The 27,396-nt window shown below is 50.2% G+C and overlaps 1 pseudogene; it reads left to right on the forward strand.

Annotated features, from left to right (window-relative positions):
- Positions 1–388: 388 nt before the first annotated feature.
- On the forward strand, positions 389–27,396 carry LOC127920824 (probable G-protein coupled receptor 19; annotated as a pseudogene).

A 27,396-nucleotide genomic window follows, 5' to 3' on the forward strand; every position in this document is an offset into this window, starting at 1 on the left:
TTCTGGTGTTTGACACAGATCCTGTTGTCACAGATTAGAGACTAGTCTATTCTGGTGTTTGACACAGATCCTGTTGTTAACAGATTAGTCCTAGTCTATTCTGGTGTTTGACACAGATCCTGTTGTTAACAGATTAGTCCTAGTCATCATTCTGGTGTGTTGACACAGATCCTGTTGTTAACAGATTAGTCCTAGTCTATTCTGCTGTTTGACACAGATCCTGTTGTTCACAGATTAGTCCTAGTCTATTCTGCTGTTTCTAACCTTCTATCTATATTATCCTAGAGGGCACGTGATCATCACACCATGTGACCGTCTCCATTGAAAAGAAAAGGTATTGATTTAATTGTATTGCCCCCTCCCCTCCTCTCCCGCGACATTTTGTCTCGTTCCTAAGCAGTTTCCACTTTCCAGGAATGCCGCAGTTGTCACGAAGAGGAAGAGGCTGTTATTGTTAACGGTTGGAACCGAACCGAACAGAACGGACGTGATTCAGATGAAGAACCGGGGCGATCCTCCGCAGCACAATATCCGTTCGATTGACGGAATAATAAGGAGTTAGATACAGAATGTAAAATGCGACCGTTATTACCGTGAGACAGGTACGTGACTGATGATTATTTTAACAGTTACCCGGGTAGACCTGGCAGAACGTTTCGACATCATGAGCATTTCAGACCAAGCTGATAATAATTAGGCCGAGTTCAATTAGGAAGATTCAGAATGGGTTTATAATTTTGCCTAAATGTTGTCCTTGATTGCACGAATGTGTCCATCACCTAATTTTTTTTATTTTATTTTTCACCTTTATTTAACCAGGTAGGCCAGTTTGAGAACAAGTTCTCATTTACAACTGCGACCTGGCCAAGATAAAGCAAAGCGACACAAAACAACAACAGAGTTACACATGGAATAAACAAACACAGTCAATAACACAATAGGAAAAGACTATATGCAAATGAGGTAGGATAAGGGAGTTAAAGGCAAAAAAGGCCATGGTGGCGAAGTAACTACAATATAGCAAGTAAAACACTGGAATGGTAGGAAGTGCAGAAGACGAACGTTTAAGTAGTGGGATGTGTTGAGTCAGTGTGCGCCCGTCTGTGCCACAGACCGAGTGAGATGGAATATCTCAATGCCATAGATGTTATTCAAATTCAACGGGCATCAATAATATAAATCTGTGAAATATATGAGCTGTAGCTTTTGTCTCCGGTCACAGAACATTCGCACAACGTTTGCGCGACACAACAAACCGGTGTCTGTCTGGTTTTTTTGGAAAGGCCTTGGTCGTTTTTCTTTTGTCGTGTATCGTTCTGGAAGAGTCTAAGGTTTTGTCAGGTTGTGTGTTGATAGGCTATTATTCTGAAACGGAATGTCACGAGACATGTTATCCTGTCCCCCTCCGCCTGCTGTGTGGAGGCTGCTGCGCGCGCTGCCAGGGAACAGCAGAACTCATGTAGGCTGTTGGTGGTATGGAGTAGATCAGTCATGATGCTCTGTCCATCTACCTGCTGTTGGTGGTATGGAGTAGATCAGTCATGATCCTCTGTCCATCTACCTGCTGCTAATGGTATGGATCAGTCATGATCCTCTGTCCATTGGTGGTATGGAGTAGATCAGTCATGGTGCTCTGTCCATCTACCTGCTGTTGGTGGTATGGAGTAGATCAGTCATGATCCTCTGTCCATCTACCTGCTGCTAATAGTGCTGTTGGTGGTATGGAGTAGATCAGTCATGGTGCTCTGTCCATCTACCTGCTGTTGGTGGTATGGAGTAGATCAGTCATGATCCTCTGTCCATCTACCTGCTGTTGGTGGTATGGAGTAGATCAGTCATGATGCTCTGTCCATCTACCTGCTGCTAATAGTGGTATGGAGTAGATCAGTCATGATCCTCTGTCCATCTACCTGCTGTTGGTGGTATGGAGTAGATCAGTCATGATCCTCTGTCCATCTACCTGCTGCTAATAGTGCTGTTGGTGGTATGGAGTAGATCAGTCATGATCCTCTGTCCATCTACCTGCTGTTGGTGGTATGGAGTAGATCAGTCATGATGCTCTGTCCATCTACCTGCTGTTGGTGGTATGGAGTAGATCAGTCATGATGCTCTGTCCATCTACCTGGTGCTGTTGGTGGTATGGAGTAGGTCAGTCATGATCCTCTGTCCATCTACCTGCTGTTGGTGGTATGGAGTAGATCAGTCATGATGCTCTGTCCATCTACCTGCTGTTGGTGGTATGGAGTAGATCAGTCATGATGCTCTGTCCATCTACCTGCTGTTGGTGGTATGGAGTAGATCAGTCATGATGCTCTGTCCATCTACCTGCTGTTGGTGGTATGGAGTAGATCAGTCATGATGCTCTGTCCATCTACCTGCTGCTAATAGTGCTGTTGGTGGTATGGAGTAGATCAGTCATGATGCTCTGTCCATCTACCTGCTGTTGGTGGTATGGAGTAGATCAGTCATGATCCTCTGTCCATCTACCTGCTGTTGGTGGTATGGAGTAGATCAGTCATGATCCTCTGTCCATCTACCTGCTGTTGGTGGTATGGAGTAGATCAGTCATGATGCTCTGTCCATCTACCTGCTGCTATTGGTGGTATGGAGTAGATCAGTCATGATCCTCTGTCCATCTACCTGCTGTTGGTGGTATGGAGTAGATCAGTCATGGTCCTCTGTCCATCTACCTGCTGCTGTTGGTGGTATGGAGTAGATCAGTCATGATGCTCTGTCCATCTACCTGCTGCTAATGGTGGTATGGAGTAGATCAGTCATGATCCTCTGTCCATCTACCTGCTGTTGGTGGTATGGAGTAGATCAGTCATGATGCTCTGTCCATCTACCTGCTGTTGGTGGTATGGAGTAGATCAGTCATGATGCTCTGTCCATCTACCTGCTGTTGGTGGTATGGAGTAGATCAGTCATGATGCTCTGTCCATCTACCTGCTGTTGGTGGTATGGAGTAGATCAGTCATGATGCTCTGTCCATCTACCTGCTGCTAATAGTGCTGTTGGTGGTATGGAGTAGATCAGTCATGATGCTCTGTCCATCTACCTGCTGTTGGTGGTATGGAGTAGATCAGTCATGATGCTCTGTCCATCTACCTGCTGCTAATAGTGCTGTTGGTGGTATGGAGTAGATCAGTCATGATGCTCTGTCCATCTACCTGCTGCTGATAGTGCTGTTGGTGGTATGGAGTAGATCAGTCATGGTGCTCTGTCCATCTACCTGCTGTTGGTGGTATGGAGTAGATCAGTCATGATCCTCTGTCCATCTACCTGCTGCTAATAGTGCTGTTGGTGGTATGGAGTAGATCAGTCATGATGCTCTGTCCATCTACCTGCTGTTGGTGGTATGGAGTAGGTCAGTCATGATCCTCTGTCCATCTACCTGCTGTTGGTGGTATGGAGTAGATCAGTCATGGTCCTCTGTCCATCTACCTGCTGTTGGTGGTATGGAGTAGATCAGTCATGATCCTCTGTCCATCTACCTGCTGTTGGTGGTATGGAGTAGGTCAGTCATGATGCTCTGTCCATCTACCTGCTGTTGGTGGTATGGAGTAGATCAGTCATGATCCTCTGTCCATCTACCTGCTGTTGGTGGTATGGAGTAGATCAGTCATGATGCTCTGTCCATCTACCTGCTGCTAATAGTGGTATGGAGTAGATCAGTCATGATGCTCTGTCCATCTACCTGCTGTTGGTGGTATGGAGTAGATCAGTCATGATCCTCTGTCCATCTACCTGCTGCTAATAGTGGTATGGAGTAGATCAGTCATGATGCTCTGTCCATCTACCTGCTGTTGGTGGTATGGAGTAGATCAGTCATGATGCTCTGTCCATCTACCTGCTGTTGGTGGTATGGAGTAGATCAGTCATGATGCTCTGTCCATCTACCTGCTGCTAATAGTGGTATGGAGTAGATCAGTCATGATCCTCTGTCCATCTACCTGCTGCTAATAGTGGTATGGAGTAGATCAGTCATGATCCTCTGTCCATCTACCTGCTGCTAATAGTGGTATGGAGTAGATCAGTCATGATCCTCTGTCCATCTACCTGCTGTTGGTGGTATGGAGTAGATCAGTCATGATCCTCTGTCCATCTACCTGCTGCTGTTGGTGGTATGGAGTAGATCAGTCATGATCCTCTGTCCATCTACCTGCTGTTGGTGGTATGGAGTAGATCAGTCATGATCCTCTGTCCATCTACCTGCTGTTGGTGGTATGGAGTAGATCAGTCATGATCCTCTGTCCATCTACCTGCTGTTGGTGGTATGGAGTAGATCAGTCATGATCCTCTGTCCATCTACCTGCTGCTGTTGGTGGTATGGAGTAGATCAGTCATGATGCTCTGTCCATCTACCTGCTGCTGTTGGTGGTATGGAGTAGATCAGTCATGATGCTCTGTCCATCTACCTGCTGCTAATGGTGGTATGGAGTAGATCAGTCATGATGCTCTGTCCATCTACCTGCTGCTAATAGTGCTGTTGGTGGTATGGAGTAGATCAGTCATGATGCTCTGTCCATCTACCTGCTGTTGGTGGTATGGAGTAGATCAGTCATGATGCTCTGTCCATCTACCTGCTGCTAATGGTGGTATGGAGTAGATCAGTCATGATGCTCTGTCCATCTACCTGCTGCTAATGGTGGTATGGAGTAGATCAGTCATGATGCTCTGTCCATCTACCTGCTGCTAATGGTGGTATGGAGTAGATCAGTCATGATCCTCTGTCCATCTACCTGCTGTTGGTGGTATGGAGTGCTGATCCAGTCATGATCAGTCTCTGTCCATCTACCTGCTGCTTGGTGGTATGGAGTAGATCAGTCATGATCCTCTGTCCATCTACCTGCTGTTGGTGGTATGGAGTAGATCAGTCATGATGCTCTGTCCATCTACCTGCTGTTGGTGGTATGGAGTAGATCAGTCATGATCCTCTGTCCATCTACCTGCTGCTAATGGTGGTATGGAGTAGATCAGTCATGATCCTCTGTCCATCTACCTGCTGTTGGTGGTATGGAGTAGATCAGTCATGATGCTCTGTCCATCTACCTGCTGCTAATAGTGGTATGGAGTAGATCAGTCATGATACTCTGTCCATCTACCTGCTGCTAATAGTGGTATGGAGTAGATCAGTCATGATGCTCTGTCCATCTACCTGCTGTTGGTGGTATGGAGTAGATCAGTCATGATCCTCTGTCCATCTACCTGCTGCTAATAGTGGTATGGAGTAGATCAGTCATGTACTCTGTCCATCTACCTGCTGCTAATGGTGGTATGGAGTAGATCAGTCATGATCCTCTGTCCATCTACCTGCTGCTAATGGTGGTATGGAGTAGATCAGTCATGATACTCTGTCCATCTACCTGCTGCTAATAGTGGTATGGAGTAGATCAGTCATGATCCTCTGTCCATCTACCTGCTGCTAATAGTGCTGTTGGTGGTATGGAGTAGATCAGTCATGATCCTCTGTCCATCTACCTGCTGCTAATAGTGGTATGGAGTAGATCAGTCATGATCCTCTGTCCATCTACCTGCTGCTGTTGGTGGTATGGAGTAGATCAGTCATGATCCTCTGTCCATCTACCTGCTGCTAATGGTGGTATGGAGTAGACATATCTTGACACTGGTCTGTCACAGTGTTGTGGTGTTGACACTGGTCTGTTGTGGTGTTGACACTGGTCTGTTGTGGTGTTGACACTGGTCTGTTGTTGTGGTGTTGTGGTGTTGACACTGGTCTGTCATGGTGGTGTTGTGGTGTTGACACTGGTCTGTTGTTGTTGACACTGGTCTGTCATGGTGTTGTGGTGTTGACACTGGTCTGTTGTGGTGTTGACACTTGTCTGTCATGGTGTTGTGGTGTTGTGGTGTTGACACTGGTCTGTTGTGGTGTTGACACTGGTCTGTCGCGGTGTTGTGGTGTTGACACTGGTCTGTCATGGTGTTGTGGTGTTGACACTGGTCTGTCGTGGTGTTGACACTGGTCTGTTGTGGTGTTGACACTGGTCTGTCGCGGTGTTGTGGTGTTGACACTGGTCTGTTGTGGTGTTGACACTGGTCTGTCGCGGTGTTGTGGTGTTGACACTGGTCTGTCATGGTGTTGTGGTGTTGACACTGGTCTGTCGTGGTGTTGACACTGGTCTGTTGTGGTGTTGACACTGGTCTGTCGCGGTGTTGTGGTGTTGACACTGGTCTGTTGTGGTGTTGACACTGGTCTGTCGCGGTGTTGTGGTGTTGACACTGGTCTGTCATGGTGTTGTGGTGTTGACACTGGTCTGTCGTGGTGTTGTGGTGTTGTGGTGTTGTGGTGTTGACACTGGTCTGTTGTGGTGTTGACACTGGTCTGTCGCGGTGTTGTGGTGTTGACACTGGTCTGTCATGGTGTTGTGGTGTTGACACTGGTCTGTCGTGGTGTTGACACTGGTCTGTCGTGGTGTAGACACTGGTCTGTCATGGTGTTGTGGTGTTGACACTGGTCTGTTGTGGTGTTGACACTGGTCTGTTGTGGTGTTGACACTGGTCTGTTGTGGTGTTGTGGTGTTGACACTGGTCTGTTGTGGTGTTGACACTGGTCTGTTGTGGTGTTGACACTGGTCTGTCATGGTGTTGTGGTGTTGACACTGGTCTGTTGTGGTGTTGACACTGGTCTGTTGTGGTGTTGACACTGGTCTGTTGTGGTGTTGACACTGGTCTGTTGTTGTGTTGACACTGGTCTGTCATGGTGTTGTGGTGTTGACACTGGTCTGTTGTGGTGTTGACACTGGTCTGTTGTTGTGTTGACACTGGTCTGTCATGGTGTTGACACTGGTCTGTCGTGGTGTTGTGGTGTTGTGGTGTTGACACTGGTCTGTCATGGTGTTGTTGTGTTGACACTGGTCTGTTGTGGTGTTGACACTGGTCTGTTGTGGTGTTGACACTGGTCTATTGTGGTGTTGACACTGGTCTATCATGGTGTTGAAACTGGTCTGTCATGGTGTTGTGGTGTTGACACTGGTCTGTCATGGTGTTGTGGTGTTGACACTGGTCTGTTGTGGTGTTGACACTGGTCTGTTGTGGTGTTGACACTGGTCTGTTGTGGTGTTGACACTGGTCTGTCATGGTGTTGTGGTGTTGACACTGGTCTGTTGTGGTGTTGTGGTGTTGACACTGGTCTGTTGTGGTGTTGACACTGGTCTGTTGTGGTGTTGACACTGGTCTGTTGTGGTGTTGACACTGGTCTGTTGTGGTGTTGACACTGGTCTGTTGTGGTGTTGACACTGGTCTGTCATGGTGTTGTGGTGTTGACACTGGTCTGTTGTGGTGTTGACACTGGTCTGTTGTGTGTTGACACTGGTCTGTTGTTGTGTTGACACTGGTCTGTCATGGTGTTGTGGTGTTGACACTGGTCTGTTGTGGTGTTGACACTGGTCTGTTGTGGTGTTGACACTGGTCTGTTGTGTTGACACTGGTCTGTTGTGGTGTTGACACTGGTCTGTTGTTGTGTTGACACTGGTCTGTTGTGGTGTTGACACTGGTCTGTTGTTGTGTTGACACTGGTCTGTCATGGTGTTGTGGTGTTGACACTGGTCTGTTGTGGTGTTGACACTGGTCTGTTGTTGTGTTGACACTGGCCTGTTGTGGTGTTGACACTGGTCTGTTGTTGTGTTGACACTGGTCTGTTGTGGTGTTGACACTGGTCTGTTGTTGTGTTGACACTGGTCTGTTGTGGTGTTGACACTGGTCTGTTGTTGTGTTGACACTGGTCTGTCGTTGTGTTGACACTGGTCTGTTGTGGTGTTGACACTGGTCTGTTGTGGTGTTGACACTGGTCTGTTGTTGTGTTGACACTGGTCTGTTGTTGTGTTGACACTGGTCTGTCGTCTGTGTTGACACTGGTCTGTTGTGGTGTTGACACTGGTCTGTTGTTGTGTTGACACTAGTCTGTTGTTGTGTTGACACTGGTCTGTCGTTGTGTTGACACTGGTCTGTTGTGGTGTTGTGGTGTTGACACTGCTCTGTTGTGGTGTTGACACTGGTCTGTTGTGGTGTTGTGGTGTTGACACTGGTCTGTTGTGGTGTTGACACTGGTCTGTCGTGGTGTTGACACTGGTCTGTTGTGGTGTTGACACTGGTCTGTTGTTGTGTTGACACTGGTCTGTCATGGTGTTGTGGTGTTGACACTGGTCTGTTGTGGTGTTGACACTGGTCTGTTGTTGTGTTGACACTGGTCTGTTGTGGTGTTGACACTGGTCTGTTGTTGTGTTGACACTGGTCTGTCATGGTGCTGTGGTGTTGACACTGGTCTGTTGTGGTGTTGACACTGGTCTGTCATGGTGTTGACACTGGTCTGTTGTTGTGTTGACACTGGTCTGTTGTGGTGTTGACACTGGTCTGTTGTGGTGTTGACACTGGTCTGTTGTGGTGTTGACACTGGTCTGTTGTGGTGTTGACACTGGTCTGTTGTTGTGTTGACACTGGTCTGTTGTGGTGTTGACACTGGTCTGTTGTTGTGTTGACACTGGTCTGTCATGGTGCTGTGGTGTTGACACTGGTCTGTTGTGGTGTTGACACTGGTCTGTCATGGTGTTGACACTGGTCTGTCATGGTGTTGACACTGGTCTGTTGTTGTGTTGACACTGGTCTGTTGTTGTGTTGACACTGGTCTGTCATGGTGTTGACACTGGTCTGTCATGGTGCTGTGGTGTTGACACTGGTCTGTTGTGGTGTTGACACTGGTCTGTCATGGTGTTGACACTGGTCTGTTGTTGTGTTGACACTGGTCTGTTGTGGTGTTGACACTGGTCTGTTGTGGTGTTGACACTGGTCTGTTGTGGTGTTGACACTGGTCTGTTGTGGTGTTGACACTGGTCTGTTGTTGTGTTGACACTGGTCTGTTGTGGTGTTGACACTGGTCTGTTGTTGTGTTGACACTGGTCTGTCATGGTGCTGTGGTGTTGACACTGGTCTGTTGTGGTGTTGACACTGGTCTGTCATGGTGTTGACACTGGTCTGTCATGGTGTTGACACTGGTCTGTTGTTGTGTTGACACTGGTCTGTTGTTGTGTTGACACTGGTCTGTCATGGTGTTGACACTGGTCTGTTGTGGTGTTGACAATGGTCTGTTGTGGTGTTGACACTGGTCTGTCATGGTGTTGACACTGGTCTGTTGTTGTGTTGACACTGGTCTGTTGTTGTGTTGACACTGGTCTGTCATGGTGTTGACACTGGTCTGTTGTGGTGTTGACACTGGTCTGTTGTTGTGTTGACACTGGTCTGTTGTTGTGTTGACACTGGTCTGTCATGGTGTTGACACTGGTCTGTTGTGGTGTTGACACTGGTCTGTTGTGGTGTTGTTGTGTTGACACTGGTCTGTTGTTGTGTTGACACTGGTCTGTTGTTGTGTTGACACTGGTCTGTCATGGTGTAGACACTGGTCTGTTGTTGTGTTGACACTGGTCTGTTGTTGTGTTGACACTGGTCTGTCATGGTGTAGACACTGGTCTGTTGTGGTGTAGACACTGGTCTGTTGTTGTGTTGACACTGGTCTGTTGTTGTGTTGACACTGGTCTGTTGTTGTGTTGACACTGGTCTGTTGTGGTGTTGTGGTGTTGACACTGGTCTGTTGTGGTGTTGACACTGGTCTGTTGTGGTGTTGACACTGGTCTGTCGTGGTGTTGACACTGGTCTGTTGTTGTGTTGACACTAGTCTGTCATGGTGTTGTGGTGTTGACACTGGTCTGTTGTGGTGTTGACACTGGTCTGTTGTGGTGTTGACACTGGTCTGTTGTGGTGTGTTGTTGTGTTGACACTGGTCTGTTGTGGTGTTGACACTGGTCTGTCGTGGTGTTGACACTGGTCTGTTGTGGTGTTGACACTGGTCTGTCGTGGTGTTGACACTGGTCTGTCATGGTGTTGTGGTGTTGACACTGGTCTGTTGTGGTGTTGACACTGGTCTGTCATGGTGTTGTGGTGTTGACACTGGTCTGTTGTGGTGTTGACACTGGTCTGTCGTGGTGTTGACACTGGTCTGTCATGGTGTTGTGGTGTTGACACTGGTCTGTTGTTGTTGACACTGGTCTGTCATGGTGTTGTGGTGTTGACACTGGTCTGTTGTGGTGTTGACACTGGTCTGTTGTGGTGTTGTGGTGTTGACACTGGTCTGTTGTGGTGTTGACACTGGTCTGTTGTGGTGTTGTGGTGTTGACACTGGTCTGTCGTGGTGTTGACACTGGTCTGTTGTGGTGTTGACACTGGTCTGTTGTGGTGTTGACACTGGTCTGTTGTGGTGTTGTGGTGTTGACACTGGTCTGTTGTGGTGTTGACACTGGTCTGTTGTGGTGTTGACACTGGTCTGTTGTGGTGTTGTGGTGTTGACACTGGTCTGTTGTGGTGTTGACACTGGTCTGTTGTGGTGTTGACACTGGTCTGTCGTGGTGTTGACACTGGTCTGTTGTGGTGTTGACACTGGTCTGTCATGGTGTTGTGGTGTTGACACTGGTCTGTTGTGGTGTTGACACTGGTCTGTTGTGGTGTTGACACTGGTCTGTTGTGGTGTTGACACTGGTCTGTTGTGGTGTTGACACTGGTCTGTTGTGGTGTTGACACTGGTCTGTTGTGGTGTTGTGGTGTTGACACTGGTCTGTTGTGGTGTTGACACTGGTCTGTTGTGGTGTTGACACTGGTCTGTTGTGGTGTTGACACTGGTCTGTTGTGGTGTTGACACTGGTCTGTTGTGGTGTTGACACTGGTCTGTTGTGGTGTTGTGGTGTTGACACTGGTCTGTTGTGGTGTTGACACTGGTCTGTTGTGGTGTTGTGGTGTTGACACTGGTCTGTTGTGGTGTTGACACTGGTCTGTTGTTGTGTTGACACTGGTCTGTTGTGGTGTTGACACTGGTCTGTTGTTGTGTTGACACTGGTCTGTTGTGGTGTTGACACTGGTCTGTTGTGGTGTTGACACTGGTCTGTTGTGGTGTTGTGGTGTTGACACTGGTCTGTTGTGGTGTTGACACTGGTCTGTTGTGGTGTTGACACTGGTCTGTTGTGGTGTTGACACTGGTCTGTTGTGGTGTTGTTGTGTTGACACTGGTCTGTTGTGGTGTTGACACTGGTGTTGTGTTGACACTGGTCTGGTGGTGTTGACACTGGTATGTTGTGGTGTTGACACTGGTCTGTTGTTGTGTTGACACTGGTCTGTTGTGGTGTTGACACTGGTCTGTTGTGGTGTTGACACTGGTCTGTTGTGGTGTTGACACTGGTCTGTCGTGGTGTTGACACTGCTCTGTTGTGGTGCTGTGTTGATACGGTGTCGTGTTGTCCTCTCTCCAGCCCAGAAACACTGTAAACTGTATATCTTTCAGCAGCAGCAGCTGGCTGGTTGAGGTTCAGGCATCTCTCTCATCAGGCTGTGTGTGTGTGGATGTCAGGGCTGACTCAGGCGATGGTTGCCAAGGGAATAGGGTATGAAGGTAGAGAGAGGAGAGCCACTACAGTAAACATGAGATGTGTGATAAGCACAAAGCTGCTGCTGTCCTCTGGGTCTGGGCTGGCTATAACCTACCTCAACCTCAACAATAAAACTGTCCCCTGGGTCTGGGCTGGCTATAACCTACCTCAACACATAAACCTGTCCTCTGGGTCTGGGCTGGCTATAACCTACCTCAACACATAAACCTGTCCCCTGGGTCTGGGCTGGCTATAACCTACCTCAACCTCAACACATAAACCTGTCCTCTGGGTCTGGGCTGGCTATAACCTACCTCAACACATAAACCTGTCCTCTGGGTCTGGGCTGGCTATAACCTACCTCAACACATAAACCTGTCCCCTGGGTCTGGGCTGGCTATAACCTACCTCAACACATAAACCTGTCCCCTGGGTCTGGGCTGGCTATAACCTACCTCAACCTCAACACATAAACCTGTCCCCTGGGTCTGGGCTGGCTATAACCTACCTCAACACATAAACCTGTCCCCTGGGTCTGGGCTGGCTATAACCTACCTCAACCTCAACACATAAACCTGTCCCTGGGTCTGGGCTGGCTATAACCTACCTCAACACATAAACCTGTCCCTGGGTCTGGGCTGGCTATAACCTACCTCAACACATAAACCTGTCCTCTGGGTCTGGGCTGGCTATAACCTACCTCAACACATAAACCTGTCCCCTGGGTCTGGGCTGGCTATAACCTACCTCAACCTCAACACATAAACCTGTCCCCTGGGTCTGGGCTGGCTATAACCTACCTCAACCTCAACACATAAACCTGTCCCCTGGGTCTGGGCTGGCTATAACCTACCTCAACACATAAACCTGTCCCCTGGGTCTGGGCTGGCTATAACCTACCTCAACCTCAACACATAAACCTGTCCCCTGGGTCTGGGCTGGCTATAACCTACCTCAACACATAAACCTGTCCCCTGGGTCTGGGCTGGCTATAACCTACCTCAACCTCAACACATAAACCTGTCCCCTGGGTCTGGGCTGGCTATAACCTACCTCAACCTCAACACATAAACCTGTCCCCTGGGTCTGGGCTGGCTATAACCTACCTCAACACATAAACCTGTCCCCTGGGTCTGGGCTGGCTATAACCTACCTCAACACATAAACCTGTCCTCTGGGTCTGGGCTGGCTATAACCTACCTCAACACATAAACCTGTCCCCTGGGTCTGGGCTGGCTATAACCTACCTCAACCTCAACACATAAACCTGTCCCCTGGGTCTGTGCTGGCTATAACCTACCTCAACACATAAACCTGTCCCTGGGTCTGGGCTGGCTATAACCTACCTCAACACATAAACCTGTCCCCTGGGTCTGGGCTGGCTATAACCTACCTCAACACATAAACCTGTCCTCTGGGTCTGGGCTGGCTATAACCTACCTCAACACATAAACCTGTCCCTGGGTCTGGGCTGGCTATAACCTACCTCAACCTCAACACATAAACCTGTCCCCTGGGTCTGGGCTGGCCATAACCTACCTCAACCTCAACACATAAACCTGTCCCCTGGGTCTGGGCTGGCTATAACCTACCTCAACACATAAACCTGTCCCCTTGGTCTGGGCTGGCCATAACCTACCTCAACCTCAACACATAAACCTGTCCTCTGGGTCTGGGCTGGCTATAACCTACCTCAACACATAAACCTGTCCTCTGGGTCTGGGCTGGCTATAACCTACCTCAACACATAAACCTGTCCCCTGGGTCTGGGCTGGCTATAACCTACCTCAACACATAAACCTGTCCCCTTGGTCTGGGCTGGCCATAACCTACCTCAACCTCAACACATAAACCTGTCCCCTGGGTCTGGGCTGGCTATAACCTACCTCAACACATAAACCTGTCCTCTGGGTCTGGGCTGGCTATAACCTACCTCAACACATAAACCTGTCCCCTGGGTCTGGGCTGGCTATAACCTACCTCAACACATAAACCTGTCCCCTGGGTCTGGGCTGGCTATAACCTACCTCAACACATAAACCTGTCCCCTGGGTCTGGGCTGGCTATAACCTACCTCAACCTCAACACATAAACCTGTCCCCTGGGTCTGGGCTGGCTATAACCTACCTCAACACATAAACCTGTCCTCTGGGTCTGGGCTGGCTATAACCTACCTCAACACATAAACCTGTCCCCTGGGTCTGGGCTGGCTATAACCTACCTCAACACATAAACCTGGGTCTGGGCTGGCTATAACCTACCTCAACACATAAACCTGTCCCCTTGGTCTGGGCTGGCTATAACCTACCTCAACCTCAACACATAAACCTGTCCCCTGGGTCTGGGCTGGCTATAACCTACCTCAACACATAAACCTGTCCTCTGGGTCTGGGCTGGCTATAACCTACCTCAACACATAAACCTGTCCCCTGGGTCTGGGCTGGCTATAACCTACCTCAACACATAAACCTGTCCCCTGGGTCTGGGCTGGCTATAACCTACCTCAACACATAAACCTGTCCCCTGGGTCTGGGCTGGCTATAACCTACCTCAACCTCAACACATAAACCTGTCCCCTGGGTCTGGGCTGGCTATAACCTACCTCACACATAATCACCTCCCTAGAGTACCTCAGCCTCCACACATAATCTCCTCCCCTAGAGTACCTCAGCCTCTACACATAACCCCTCCCCTAGAGTACCTCAGCCTCTACACATAATCCCCTCCCCTAGAGTACCCCAGCCTCTACACATAATCTCCTCCCCTAGAGTACCTCAGCCTCTACACATAATCTCCTCCCCTAGAGTACCTCAGCCTCTACACATAATCTCCTCCCCTAGAGTACCTCAGCCTCTACACATAATCTCCTCCCCTAGAGTACCTCAGCCTCTACACATAACCCCCTCCCCTAGAGTACCTCAGCCTCCACACATAATCTCCTCCCCTAGAGTACCTCAGCCTCTACACATAACCCCCTCCCCTAGAGTACCCCAGCCTCCACACATAATCCCTCCCTAGAGTACCTCAGCCTCCACACATAATCCCCTCCCCTAGAGTACCTCAGCCTCTACACATAACCCCCTCCCTAGAGTACCCCAGCCTCCACACATAATCCCCTCCCTAGAGTACCTCAGCCTCCACACATAATCCCCTCCCCTAGAGTACCTCAGCCTCTACACATAACCCCTCCCCTAGAGTACCCCAGCCTCCACACATAATCCCCTCCCTAGAGTACCCCAGTCTCCACACATAATCCCCTCCACACATAATCCCCTCCCCTAGAGTACCTCAGCCTCCACACAAAACCCCCTCCCCTAGAGTACCCCAGCCTCCACACATAACCCCCTCCCTAGAGTACCTCAGCCTCCACACATAACCCCTCCCCTAGAGTAACCCCAGCCTCCACACAAAATCCCCTCCCCTAGAGTACCTCAGCCTCCACACATAATCCCCTCCCCTAGAGTACCTCAGCCTCCACACATAATCCCCTCCCCTAGAGTACCTCAGCCTCCACACATAATCCCTCCACTAGAGTACCTCAGCCTCCACACATAATCCCCTCCACTAGAGTACCTCAGCCTCCACACATAATCCCCTCCCCTAGAGTACCTCAGCCTCCACACATAATCACCTCCCCTAGAGTACCTCAGCCTCCACACATAATCCCCTCCACTAGAGTACCTCAGCCTCCACACATAATCCCCTCCACTAGAGTACCTCAGCCTCCACACATAATCCCCTCCCCTAGAGTACCTCAGCCTCCACACATAATCCCCTCCCCTAGAGTACCTCAGCCTCCACACATAATCCCCTCCCCTAGAGTACCTCAGCCTCCACACATAATCCCCTCCACACATAATCCCCTCCCTAGAGTACCTCAGCCTCCACACATAATCCCCTCCCTAGAGTACCCTCCACACATAATCCTCCCCTAGAGTACCTCAGCCTCCACACATAATCCCCTCCCCTAGAGTACCTCAGCCTCCACACATAATCCCCTCCCTAGAGTACCTCAGCCTCCACACATAATCCCCTCTACTAGAGTACCTCAGCCTCCACACATCATCCCCTCCCCTAGAGTACCTCAGCCTCCACAGAACCTTAATGATTATCCCTAGAGAGACTCAGGACACCACAGACTCCTGCTTATTGCCTCTGTGTAACCTGCTGTCCCCTGTGGTGGTTTGGCTCAGCTTTGTCTCTTGGAGTGACTAATGAATAGGTTTGTCTCTTCAGCAGTTACTGCTCCTCGGGGCAGGTTGTTGATATTCTACTGAGACTATATAAACCATTAACAAGAGGCTGTGGTTGTTTAAGACATCCCCTCAACACAGGTCCTCTATCACCCATTAAGCCACCCCCTCAACACAGGTCCTCTATCACCCATTAAGCCACCCCCTCAACACAGGTCCTCTATCACCCATTAAGCCACCCCCTCAACACAGGTCCTCTATCACCCATTAAGCCACCCCCTCAACACAGGTCCTCTATCACCCATTAAGCCACCCCCTCAACACAGGTCCTCTATCACCCATTAAGCCACCCCCTCAACACAGGTCCTCTATCACCCATTAAGCCACCCCCTCAACACAGGTCCTCTATCACCCATTAAGCCACCCCCTCAACACAGTGCCTCTATCACCCATTAAGCCACCCCCTCAACACAGGTCCTCTATCACCCATTAAGCCACCCCCTCAACACAGGTCCTCTATCACCCATTAAGCCACCCCCTCAACACAGGTCCTCTATCACCCATTAAGCCACCCCCTCAACACAGGTCCTCTATCACCCATTAAGCCACCCCTCAACACAGTGCCTCTATCACCCATTAAGACATCCCCTCAACACAGTTCCTCTATCACCCATTAAGCCACCCCCTCAACACAGGTCCTCTATCACCCATTAAGCCACCCCCTCAACACAGGTCCTCTATCACCCATTAAGCCACCCCCTCAACACAGGTCCTCTATCATCCATTAAGCCACCCCCCTCAACACAGGTCCTCTATCACCCATTAAGCCACCCCTCAACACAGTGCCTCTATCACCCATTAAGACATCCCCTCAACACAGTGCCTCTATCACCCATTAAGCCACCCCTCAACACAGGTCCTCTATCACCCATTAAGCCACCCCTCAACACAGTGCCTCTATCACCCATTAAGACATCCCTCAACACAGTTCCTCTATCACCCATTAAGCCACCCCTCAACACAGGTCCTCTATCACCCATTAAGCCACCCCTCAACACAGGTCCTCTATCACCCATTAAGCCACCCCTCAACACAGGTCCTCTATCATCCATTAAGCCACCCCCTCAACACAGGTCCTCTATCACCCATTAAGCCACCCCCTCAACACAGGTCCTCTATCATCCATTAAGCCACCCCCTCAACACAGGTCCTCTATCACCCATTAAGCCACCCCCTCAACACAGGTCCTCTATCACCCATTAAGCCACCCCTCAACACAGTGCCTCTATCACCCATTAAGACATCCCCTCAACACAGTGCCTCTATCACCCATTAAGCCACCCCTCAACACAGTGCCTCTATCACCCATTAAGACATCCCCTCAACACAGTGCCTCTATCACCCATTAAGCCACCCCTCAACACAGTGCCTCTATCACCCATTAAGACATCCCTCAACACAGTGCCTCTATCACCCATTAAGCCACCCCTCAACACAGTGCCTCTATCACCCATTAAGCCACCCCCTCAACACAGTGCCTCTATCACCCATTAAGACATCCCTCAACACAGTGCCTCTATCACCCATTAAGCCACCCCTCAACACAGGCCCTCTATCACCCATTAAGACATCCCCTCAACACAGTGCCTCTATCACCCATTAAGCCACCCCCTCAACACAGGTCCTCTATCACCCATTAAGACATCCCCTCAACACAGTTCCTCTATCACCCATTAAGCCACCCCCTCAACACAGTGCCTCTATCACCCATTAAGCCACCCCCTCAACACAGGACCTCTATCACCCATTAAGCCACCCCCTCAACACAGTGCCTCTATCACCCATTAAGCCACCCCTCAACACAGGTCCTCTATCACCCATTAAGCCACCCCCTCAACACAGGTCCTCTATCATCCATTAAGCCACCCCCTCAACACAGGTCCTCTATCACCCATTAAGCCACCCCCTCAACACAGGTCCTCTATCACCCATTAAGCCATCCCCTCAACACAGGTCCTCTATCACCCATTAAGCCACCCCCTCAACACAGGTCCTCTATCACCCATTAAGCCACCCCCTCAACACAGGTCCTCTATCACCCATTAAGACATCCCCTCAACACAGGTCCTCTATCACCCATTAAGCCACCCCTCAACACAGTGCCTCTATCACCCATTAAGCCACCCCTCAACACAGGTCCTCTATCACCCATTAAGACACCCCCCTCAACACAGGTCCTCTATCACCCATTAAGCCACCCCCTCAACACAGGTCCTCTATCACCCATTAAGCCACCCCCTCAACACAGTGCCTCTATCACCCATTAAGCCACCCCCTCAACACAGTGCCTCTATCACCCATTAAGCCACCCCCTCAACACAGGTCCTCTATCACCCATTAAGCCACCCCCTCAACACAGGTCCTCTATCACCCATTAAGCCACCCCCTCAACACAGGTCCTCTATCACCCATTAAGCCACCCCCTCAACACAGGTCCTCTATCACCCATTAAGCCACCCCCTCAACACAGGTCCTCTATCACCCATTAAGCCACCCCCTCAACACAGGTCCTCTATCACCCATTAAGCCACCCCCTCAACACAGGTCTCTATCACCCATTAAGCCACCCTCTCAACACAGGTCCTCTATCACCCATTAAGCCACCCCTCAACACAGTGCCTCTATCACCCATTAAGCCACCCCCTCAACACAGGTCCTCTATCACCCATTAAGCCACCCCTCAACACAGTGCCTCTATCACCCATTAAGCCACCCCTCAACACAGTGCCTCTATCACCCATTAAGCCACCCCCCCTCAACACAGGTCCTCTATCACCCATTAAGCCACCCCCTCAACACAGGTCCTCTATCACCCATTAAGCCACCCCCCTCAACACAGTGCCTCTATCACCCATTAAGCCACCCCCTCAACACAGTGCCTCTATCATCCATTAAGACACCCCTCAACACAGTGCCTCTATCATCCATTAAGACACCCCCTCAACACAGTGCCTCTATCATCCATTAAGCCACCCCCTCAACACAGTGCCTCTATCATCCATTAAGACACCCCCTCAACACAGTGCCTCTATCATCCATTAAGACACCCCCTCAACATAGTGCCTCTATCATCCATTAAGACACCCCCTCAACACAGTGCCTCTATCATCCATTAAGCCACCCCCCTCAACACAGTGCCTCTATCATCCATTAAGACACCCCTCAACACAGGTCATCTATCACCCATTAAGCCACCCCCTCAACACAGTGCCTCTATCACCCATTAAGCCACCCCCTCAACACAGTGCCTCTATCACCCATTAAGCCACCCCCTCAACACAGTGCCTCTATCACCCATTAAGCCACCCCTAACCTCAGGTTAGAATAGGACTGATCCCTCCTCAGGTTGGGATAGGACTGATCTCTCCTCAGGACTGATCTCTCCTCAGGTTAGAATAGGACTGATCTCTCCTCAGGACTGATCTCTCCTCCGGTTAGATAAGGACTGGTCTCTCCTCAGGTTAGAATAGGACTGATCCCTCCTCAGGCTAGAATAGGACTGATCCCTCCTCAGGTTAGAATCGGACTGATCTCTCCTCCCAGGCTAGAATAGGACTGATCCCTCCTCAGGTTAGAATCGGACTGATCTCTCCTCAGGACTGATCTCTCCTTGGGTTAGATAAGGACTGATCTCTACTTGGATTAGATAAGGACTGATCTCTCCTCAGGTTGGGATAGGACTGATCTCTCCTCAGGTTAGAATAGGACTGATCTCTCCTCAGGACTGAATTCTCCTCAGGTTGGAATAGGACTGATCTCTCCTCAGGACTGATCTCTCCTCAGGTTGGAATAGGACTGATCTCTCCTCAGGACTGATCTCTCCTCAGGTTAGAATAGGACTGATCTCTCCTCAGGACTGATCTCTCCTCAGGTTAGAATAGGACTGATCTCTCCTCAGGACTGATCTCTCCTCAGGTTGGAATAGGACTGATCTCTCCTCCAGGGTAGAATAGGACTGATCTCTCCTCCCAGGACTGATCTCTCCTCAGGTTAGAATAGGATTGATCTCTCCTCAGGTTGGAATAGGACTGATCTCTCCTCAGGACTGATCTCTCCTCAGGTTAGAATAGGACTGATCTCTCCTCAGGACTGAATTATCCTCAGGTTGGAATAGGACTGATCTCTCCTCAGGACTGATCTCTCCTCAGGTTGGAATAGGACTGATCTCTCCTCAGGACTGATCTCTCCTCAGGTTAGAATAGGACTGATCTCTCCTCAGGACTGATCTCTCCTCAGGTTAGAATAGGACTGATCTCTCCTCAGGACTGATCTCTCCTCAGGTTGGAATAGGACTGATCTCTCCTCAGGGTAGAATAGGACTGATCTCTCCTCAGGACTGATCTCTCCTCAGGTTGGAATAGGACTGATCTCTCCTCAGGACAGATCTCTCCTCAGGTTGGAATAGGACTGATCTCTCCTCCAGGACTGATCTCTCCTCAGGACTGATCTCTCCTCAGGTTGGAATAGGACTGATCTCTCCTCAGGTTGGAATAGGACTGATCTCTCCTCAGGACTGATCTCTCCTCAGGTTAGAATAGGACTGATCTCTCCTCAGGACTGAATTCTCCTCAGGTTGGAATAGGACTGATCTCTCCTCAGGACTGATCTCTCCTCAGGTTAGAATAGGACTGATCTCTCCTCAGGACTGATCTCTCCTCGGGTTAGATAAGGACTGATCTCTCCTCAGGTTAGAATAGCACTGATCTCTCCTCAGGACTGATCTCTCCTCAGGTTGGAATAGGACTGATCTCTCCTCAGGTTGGAATAGGACTGATCTCTCCTCAGGTTGGAATAGGACTGATCTCTCCTCAGGTTGGAATAGGACTGATCTCTCCTCAGGACTGATCTCTCCTCAGGTTGGAATAGGACTGATCTCTCCTCAGGTTGGAATAGGACTGATCTCTCCTCAGGACTGATCTCTCCTCAGGTTAGAATAGGACTGATCTCTCCTCAGGACTGAATTCTCCTCAGGTTGGAATAGGACTGATCTCTCCTCAGGACTGATCTCTCCTCAGGTTGGAATAGGACTGATCTCTCCTCAGGACTGATCTCTCCTCAGGTTAGAATAGGACTGATCTCTCCTCAGGACTGATCTCTCCTCGGGTTAGATAAGGACTGATCTCTCCTCAGGTTAGAATAGGACTGATCCCTCCTCAGGCTAGAATAGGACTGATCCCTCCTCAGGTTGGAATAGGACTGATCTCTCCTCAGGACTGATCTCTCCTCAGGTTAGAATAGGACTGATCTCTCCTCAGGACTGATCTCTCCTCAGGTTGGAATAGGACTGATCTCTCCTCAGGGTAGAATAGGACTGATCTCTCCTCAGGACTGATCTCTCCTCAGGTTAGAATAGGTTGATCTCTCCTCAGGTTGGAATAGGACTGATCTCTCCTCAGGACTGATCTCTCCTCAGGTTAGAATAGGACTGATCTCTCCTCAGGACTGAATTATCCTCAGGTTGGAATAGGACTGATCTCTCCTCAGGACTGATCTCTCCTCAGGTTGGAATAGGACTGATCTCTCCTCAGGACTGATCTCTCCTCAGGTTAGAATAGGACTGATCTCTCCTCAGGACTGATCTCTCCTCAGGTTAGAATAGGACTGATCTCTCCTCAGGACTGATCTCTCCTCAGGTTGGAATAGGACTGATCTCTCCTCAGGGTAGAATAGGACTGATCTCTCCTCAGGACTGATCTCTCCTCAGGTTGGAATAGGACTGATCTCTCCTCCCAGGACAGATCTCTCCTCAGGTTGGAATAGGACTGATCTCTCTCCTCAGGACTGATCTCTCCTCAGGACTGATCTCTCTCAGGTTGGAATAGGACTGATCTCTCCTCAGGTTGGAATAGGACTGATCTCTCCTCAGGACTGTCTCTCTCCTCAGGTTAGAATAGGACTGATCTCTCCTCAGGACTGAATTCTCCTCAGGTTGGAATAGGACTGATCTCTCCTCAGGACTGATCTCTCCTCAGGTTAGAATAGGACTGATCTCTCCTCAGGACTGATCTCTCCTCGGGTTAGATAAGGACTGATCTCTCCTCAGGTTAGAATAGCACTGATCTCTCCTCAGGACTGATCTCTCCTCAGGTTGGAATAGGACTGATCTCTCCTCAGGTTGGAATAGGACTGATCTCTCCTCAGGTTGGAATAGGACTGATCTCTCCTCAGGTTGGAATAGGACTGATCTCTCCTCAGGACTGATCTCTCCTCAGGTTGGAATAGGACTGATCTCTCCTCAGGTTGGAATAGGACTGATCTCTCCTCAGGACTGATCTCTCCTCAGGTTAGAATAGGACTGATCTCTCCTCAGGACTGAATTCTCCTCAGGTTGGAATAGGACTGATCTCTCCTCAGGACTGATCTCTCCTCAGGTTGGAATAGGACTGATCTCTCCTCAGGACTGATCTCTCCTCAGGTTAGAATAGGACTGATCTCTCCTCAGGACTGATCTCTCCTCCCGGGTTAGATAGGACTGATCTCTCCTCAGGTTAGAATAGGACTGATCCCTCCTCAGGCTAGAATAGGACTGATCCTCCTCAGGTTGGAATAGGACTGATCTCTCCTCAGGACTGATCTCTCCTCAGGTTGGAATAGGACTGATCTCTCCTCAGGTTAGAATGGGGACTGATCTCTCCTCAGGACTGATCTCTCCTCAGGTTGGAATAGGACTGATCTCTCCTCAGGACTGATCTCTCCTCAGGGTAGAATAGGACTGATCTCTCCTCAGGACTGATCTCTCCTCAGGTTGGAATAGGACTGATCTCTCCTCAGGACTGATCTCTCCTCAGGGTAGAATAGGACTGATCTCTCCTCAGGACTGATCTCTCCTCAGGTTGGAATAGGACTGATCTCTCCTCAGGACTGATCTCTCCTCAGGTTAGAATAGGACTGATCTCTCCTCAGGACTGAATTCTCCTCAGGTTGGAATAGGACTGATCTCTCCTCAGGACTGATCTCTCCTCAGGGTAGAATAGGACTGATCTCTCCTCAGGACTGATCTCTCCTCAGGTTAGAATAGGACTGATCTCTCCTCAGGACTGATCTCTCCTCAGGTTGGAATAGGACTGATCTCTCCTCAGGACTGATCTCTCCTCAGGTTGGAATAGGACTGATCTCTCCTCAGGACTGATCTCTCCTCAGGTTAGAATAAGACTGATCTCTCCTCAGGACTGATCTCTCCTCAGGTTAGAATAGGACTGATCTCTCCTCAGGACTGATCTCTCCTCAGGTTGGAATAGGACTGATCTCTCCTCAGGGTAGAATAGGACTGATCTCTCCTCAGGACTGATCTCTCCTCAGGTTGGAATAGGACTGCTCTCTCCTCAGGACTGATCTCTCCTCAGGTTGGAATAGGACTGATCTCTCCTCAGGTTGGAATAGGACTGATCTCTCCTCAGGTTAGAATAGGACTGATCTCTCCTCTGGTTAGAATAGGACTGATCTCTCCTCAGGACTGATCTCTCCTCAGGTTGGAATAGGACTGATCTCTCCTCAGGACTGATCTCTCCTCAGGGTAGAATATGACTGATCTCTCCTCAGGACTGATCTCTCCTCAGGTTGGAATAGGACTGATCTCTCCTCAGGACTGATCTCTCCTCAGGTTGGAATATCCTCTGAGAAGATGAGTTACATAAATCATGGGGAGGCAGGTAGCCTAGTGGTTAGAGCGTTGGACTAGTAACCAGCAGGTAGCCTAGTGGTTAGAGTGTTGGACGGTAACCAGCAGGTAGCCTAGTGGTTAGAGTGTTGGACGAGTAACCAGCAGGCAGCCTAATGGTTAGAACAGGTAGCCTAGTGGTTAGAGCGTTGGACTAGTAACCAGCAGGTAGCCTAGTGGTTAGAGCGTTGGACCAGTAACCAGCAGGTAGCCTACTGGTTAGAGCGTTGGACTAGTAACCAGCAGGTAGCCTAGTGGTTAGAGCTTTGGACTAGTAACCAGCAGGTAGCCTAGTGGTTAGAGCGTTGGACTAGTAATCAGCAGGTAGCCTAGTGGTTAGAGCGTTGGACTAGTAACCAGCAGGTAGCCTAGTGGTAAGAGCGTTGGACTAGTAACCAGCAGGTAGCCTAGTGGTTAGAGCATTGGACTAGTAACCAGCAGGTAGCCTACTGGTTAGAGCGTTGGACTAGTAACCAGCAGGTAGCCTAGTGGTTAGAGCATTGGACTAGTAACCAGCAGGTAGCCTAGTGGTTAGAGTGTTGGACTAGTAACCAGCAGGTAGCCTAATGGTTAGAGCAGGTAGCCTAGTGGTTAGAGCGTTGGACTAGTAACCAGCAGGTAGCCTAGTGGTTAGAGCATTGGACTAGTAACCAGCAGGTAGCCTACTGGTTAGAGTGTTGAACTAGTAACCAGCAGGTAGTCTAGTGGTTAGGCGTTGGACTAGTAACCAGCAGGTAGCCTAGTGGTTAGAGTGTTGGAATAGTAACCAGCAGGTAGCCTAATGGTTAGAGCAGGTAGCCTATTGGTTAGAGCGTTGGACCAGTAACCAGCAGGTAGCCTCGTGGTTAGAGCGTTTGGACTAGTAACCAGCAGGCAGACTATTGGTTAGAGCAGATAGCCTAGTGGTTAGGCGTTGGACTAGTAACCAGCAGGTAACCTAGTGGTTAGAGCATCGGGCCAGTAACCAGCAGGTAGCCTAGTGGTTAGAGCGTTGGACTAGTAACCAGCAGGTAGCCTAGTGGTTAGAGCGTTGGACCAGTAACCAGCAGGTAGCCTAGTGGTTAGAGCGTTGGACCAGTAACCAGCAGGTAGACTAGTGGTTAGAGCGTTGGACTAGTAACCAGCAGGTAGCCTAGTGGTTAGAGCGTTGGACTAGTAACCAGCAGGTAGCCTAGTGGTTAGAGCGTTGGACCAGTAACCAGCAGGTAGCCTAGTGGTTAGAGCGTTGGACTAGTAACCAGCAGGTAGCCTAGTGGTAAGAGCGTTGGACTAGTAACCAGCAGGTAGCCTAGTGGTTAGAGCGTTGGACTAGTAACCAGCAGGTAGCCTACTGGTTAGAGCGTTGGACTAGTAACCAGCAGGTAGCCTAGTGGTTAGAGCATTGGACTAGTAACCAGCAGGTAGCCTAGTGGTTAGAGTGTTGGACTAGTAACCAGCAGGTAGCCTAATGGTTAGAGCAGGTAGCCTAGTGGTTAGAGCGTTGGACTAGTAACCAGCAGGTAGCCTAGTGGTTAGAGCGTTGGACTAGTAACCAGCAGGTAGCCTACTGGTTAGAGTGTTGGACTAGTAACCAGCAGGTAGTCTAGTGGTTAGAGCGTTGGACTAGTAACCAGCAGGTAGCCTAGTGGTTAGAGTGTTGGAATAGTAACCAGCAGGTAGCCTAATGGTTAGAGCAGGTAGCCTATTGGTTAGAGCGTTGGACCAGTAACCAGCAGGTAGCCTCGTGGTTAGAGCGTTGGACTAGTAACCAGCAGGCAGACTATTGGTTAGAGCAGATAGCCTAGTGGTTAGAGCGTTGGACTAGTAACCAGCAGGTAACCTAGTGGTTAGAGCATCGGGCCAGTAACCAGCAGGTAGCCTAGTGGTTAGAGCGTTGGACTAGTAACCAGCAGGTAGCCTAGTGGTTAGAGCGTTGGACCAGTAACCAGCAGGTAGCCTAGTGGTTAGAGCGTTGGACCAGTAACCAGCAGGTAGACTAGTGGTTAGAGCGTTGGACTAGTAACCAGCAGGTAGCCTAGTGGTTAGAGCGTTGGACCAGTAACCAGCAGGTAGCCTAGTGGTTAGAGTGTTGGACCAGTAACCAGCAGGTAGCCTAGTGGTTAGAGCGTTGGACCAGTAACTGAAAGGTTGCTAGAGCTGACAAGGTACAAATCTGTTGTTCTGCTACCTGCAGTTAACCCACTGTGCTGTCTCCTCAGCTCTCCTGTGGTGCTGTCTCCTCAGCTCTCCTGTGGTGCTGTCTCCTCAGCTCTCCTGTGGTGCTGTCTCCTCAGCTCTCCTGTGGTGCTGTCTCCTCAGCTCTCCTGTGGTGCTGTATCTGGTAGCAGCATGGTCTACGCCCAATCAACAGACAGCATCAAGCCCTCCCTCCTGCCCCTCCTCTTCCCCTCCTTTACCCTCCCCATGACCTTTAACCTCTCAGACAGGGGCAACACCAGTTCAGCGACACCCTCCATCTGGAACCACGACGCCCTCTCCTCTTCCTCCTCCTCCTCTTCCTCCTCCGGCCTCCAGAACACCACCCAGGTGTGGTATGAACTCACCCCAGCGGAGGTGGCTGTTCTGGGGCTGGTGTTCAGCCTCCTGTGGTTGGTGTCCATCCTGGGTAATGTTCTAGTGTGTGTAGTGATCCACCGTAGCAGAAGGAGTCAGTCCACTACCAACTACTTTGTGGTGTCCATGGCGTGTGCCGACCTGTTGCTGTCCCTGGGCTGTGCTCCCTTCATCCTCCTCCAGGTGACCTGCGGGGGCTGGCCTCTCAGCGCTGCCGCCTGTAAGACTGTTCGTTACCTGCAGCACCTGTGTCCTGGTGTCCAGGTGTATGTTCTGCTGTCCGTCTGTGTGGACCGGTTCTACACCATTGTGTACCCACTGAGCTTCAAGGTGTCCAGGGAGAAGCGAAGAGGATGATCCTGGCCTCCTGGATGTTGGACGCCGCTTTCGTCTCTCCCTGTCTTTTCTTCTACGGCTCGGGAGACGACGGCAGCGGAGGACGGGGAGGCACTGTGACTTCTTCCTGCCGGCGGGAAGCTGGGAAGGCGTTCTATGCGGTTCCGTCCACCTGCTCCTGGGGTTCCTGGTCCCAGCTGTCCTCATCGTGTGGTTCTGCGCGTGGTCCACTCCATCTGGAGGATCGGGCGCCGACGGACACACGGTCAGGAGAACCATGAACATCGTCCCCAGGACTAAAGTGAAGACCATCAAGATGTTTCTCCATGCTGAACGTGGTGTTCCTCCTCACCTGGACCCCCTTCTACGTGGTCCAGGTGTGGCACCTAGTGAGGCCCCGGGCCCCAGCAGACAGGGGCTCTGGTGTTCTGCTGTGTGGTCTGGGTGTCGTTCAGCTCCGCCGCCTCGAAACCCTCGCTCTATTCCGTCTACAACGCTTCTTCAGACGCGGCATGAGGGAGACCTTCTGCACGTCCTCTATGAAGTGTTACCGTAGCAACGCCACCATCACCGCCAGCTCCGCATGGCCAAGAGTAACTACGTGGGCGTGGTGGATATCCCCGTGGCGACCAAGACGACGCTCACCAAAGACTCCGTCTACGACACGTTTGACCGCGAGGCCAAGGAGAAGAAGTTGGCCTGGCCAATCAGAGCCAACCCTCCCAACACCTTCGTCTGACGAGAGGGGAGGGAGACAAGGTTTAACTATCAATCAGAGCCGACCCTCCCAACAACCTTCGTCTGACGAGAGGGGAGGGAGACAAGGTTTAACTATCAATCAGAGCCGACCCTCCCAACAACCTTCGTCTGACGAGAGGGGAGGGAGACAGGGTTTAAGTATCGATGCTTCATTTCTGAGGATGATGTGTATTGTTGTAGAGGACAGTATCTGGGTGCAGAAACACTGTCTTTAGTGGAACAGATGAGACCTGGCGCTGACTTGCAGAGAGAGGGAAGGTGTTCACATTGTGTTGAATCAGCAGCTGGATCCCACGTCTGTCTGCTACAGTCTGTTAACATGTCTATGGTTCTGGATCCCACGTCTATCTGCTACAGTCTGTTAACATGTCTATGGTTCTGAATCCCCTGTCTGTCTGTTAACATGTCTATGGTT

Source organism: Oncorhynchus keta, unplaced genomic scaffold (assembly GCF_023373465.1).
Source record: "Oncorhynchus keta strain PuntledgeMale-10-30-2019 unplaced genomic scaffold, Oket_V2 Un_contig_20768_pilon_pilon, whole genome shotgun sequence".
NCBI lineage: Eukaryota > Metazoa > Chordata > Actinopteri > Salmoniformes > Salmonidae > Oncorhynchus > Oncorhynchus keta.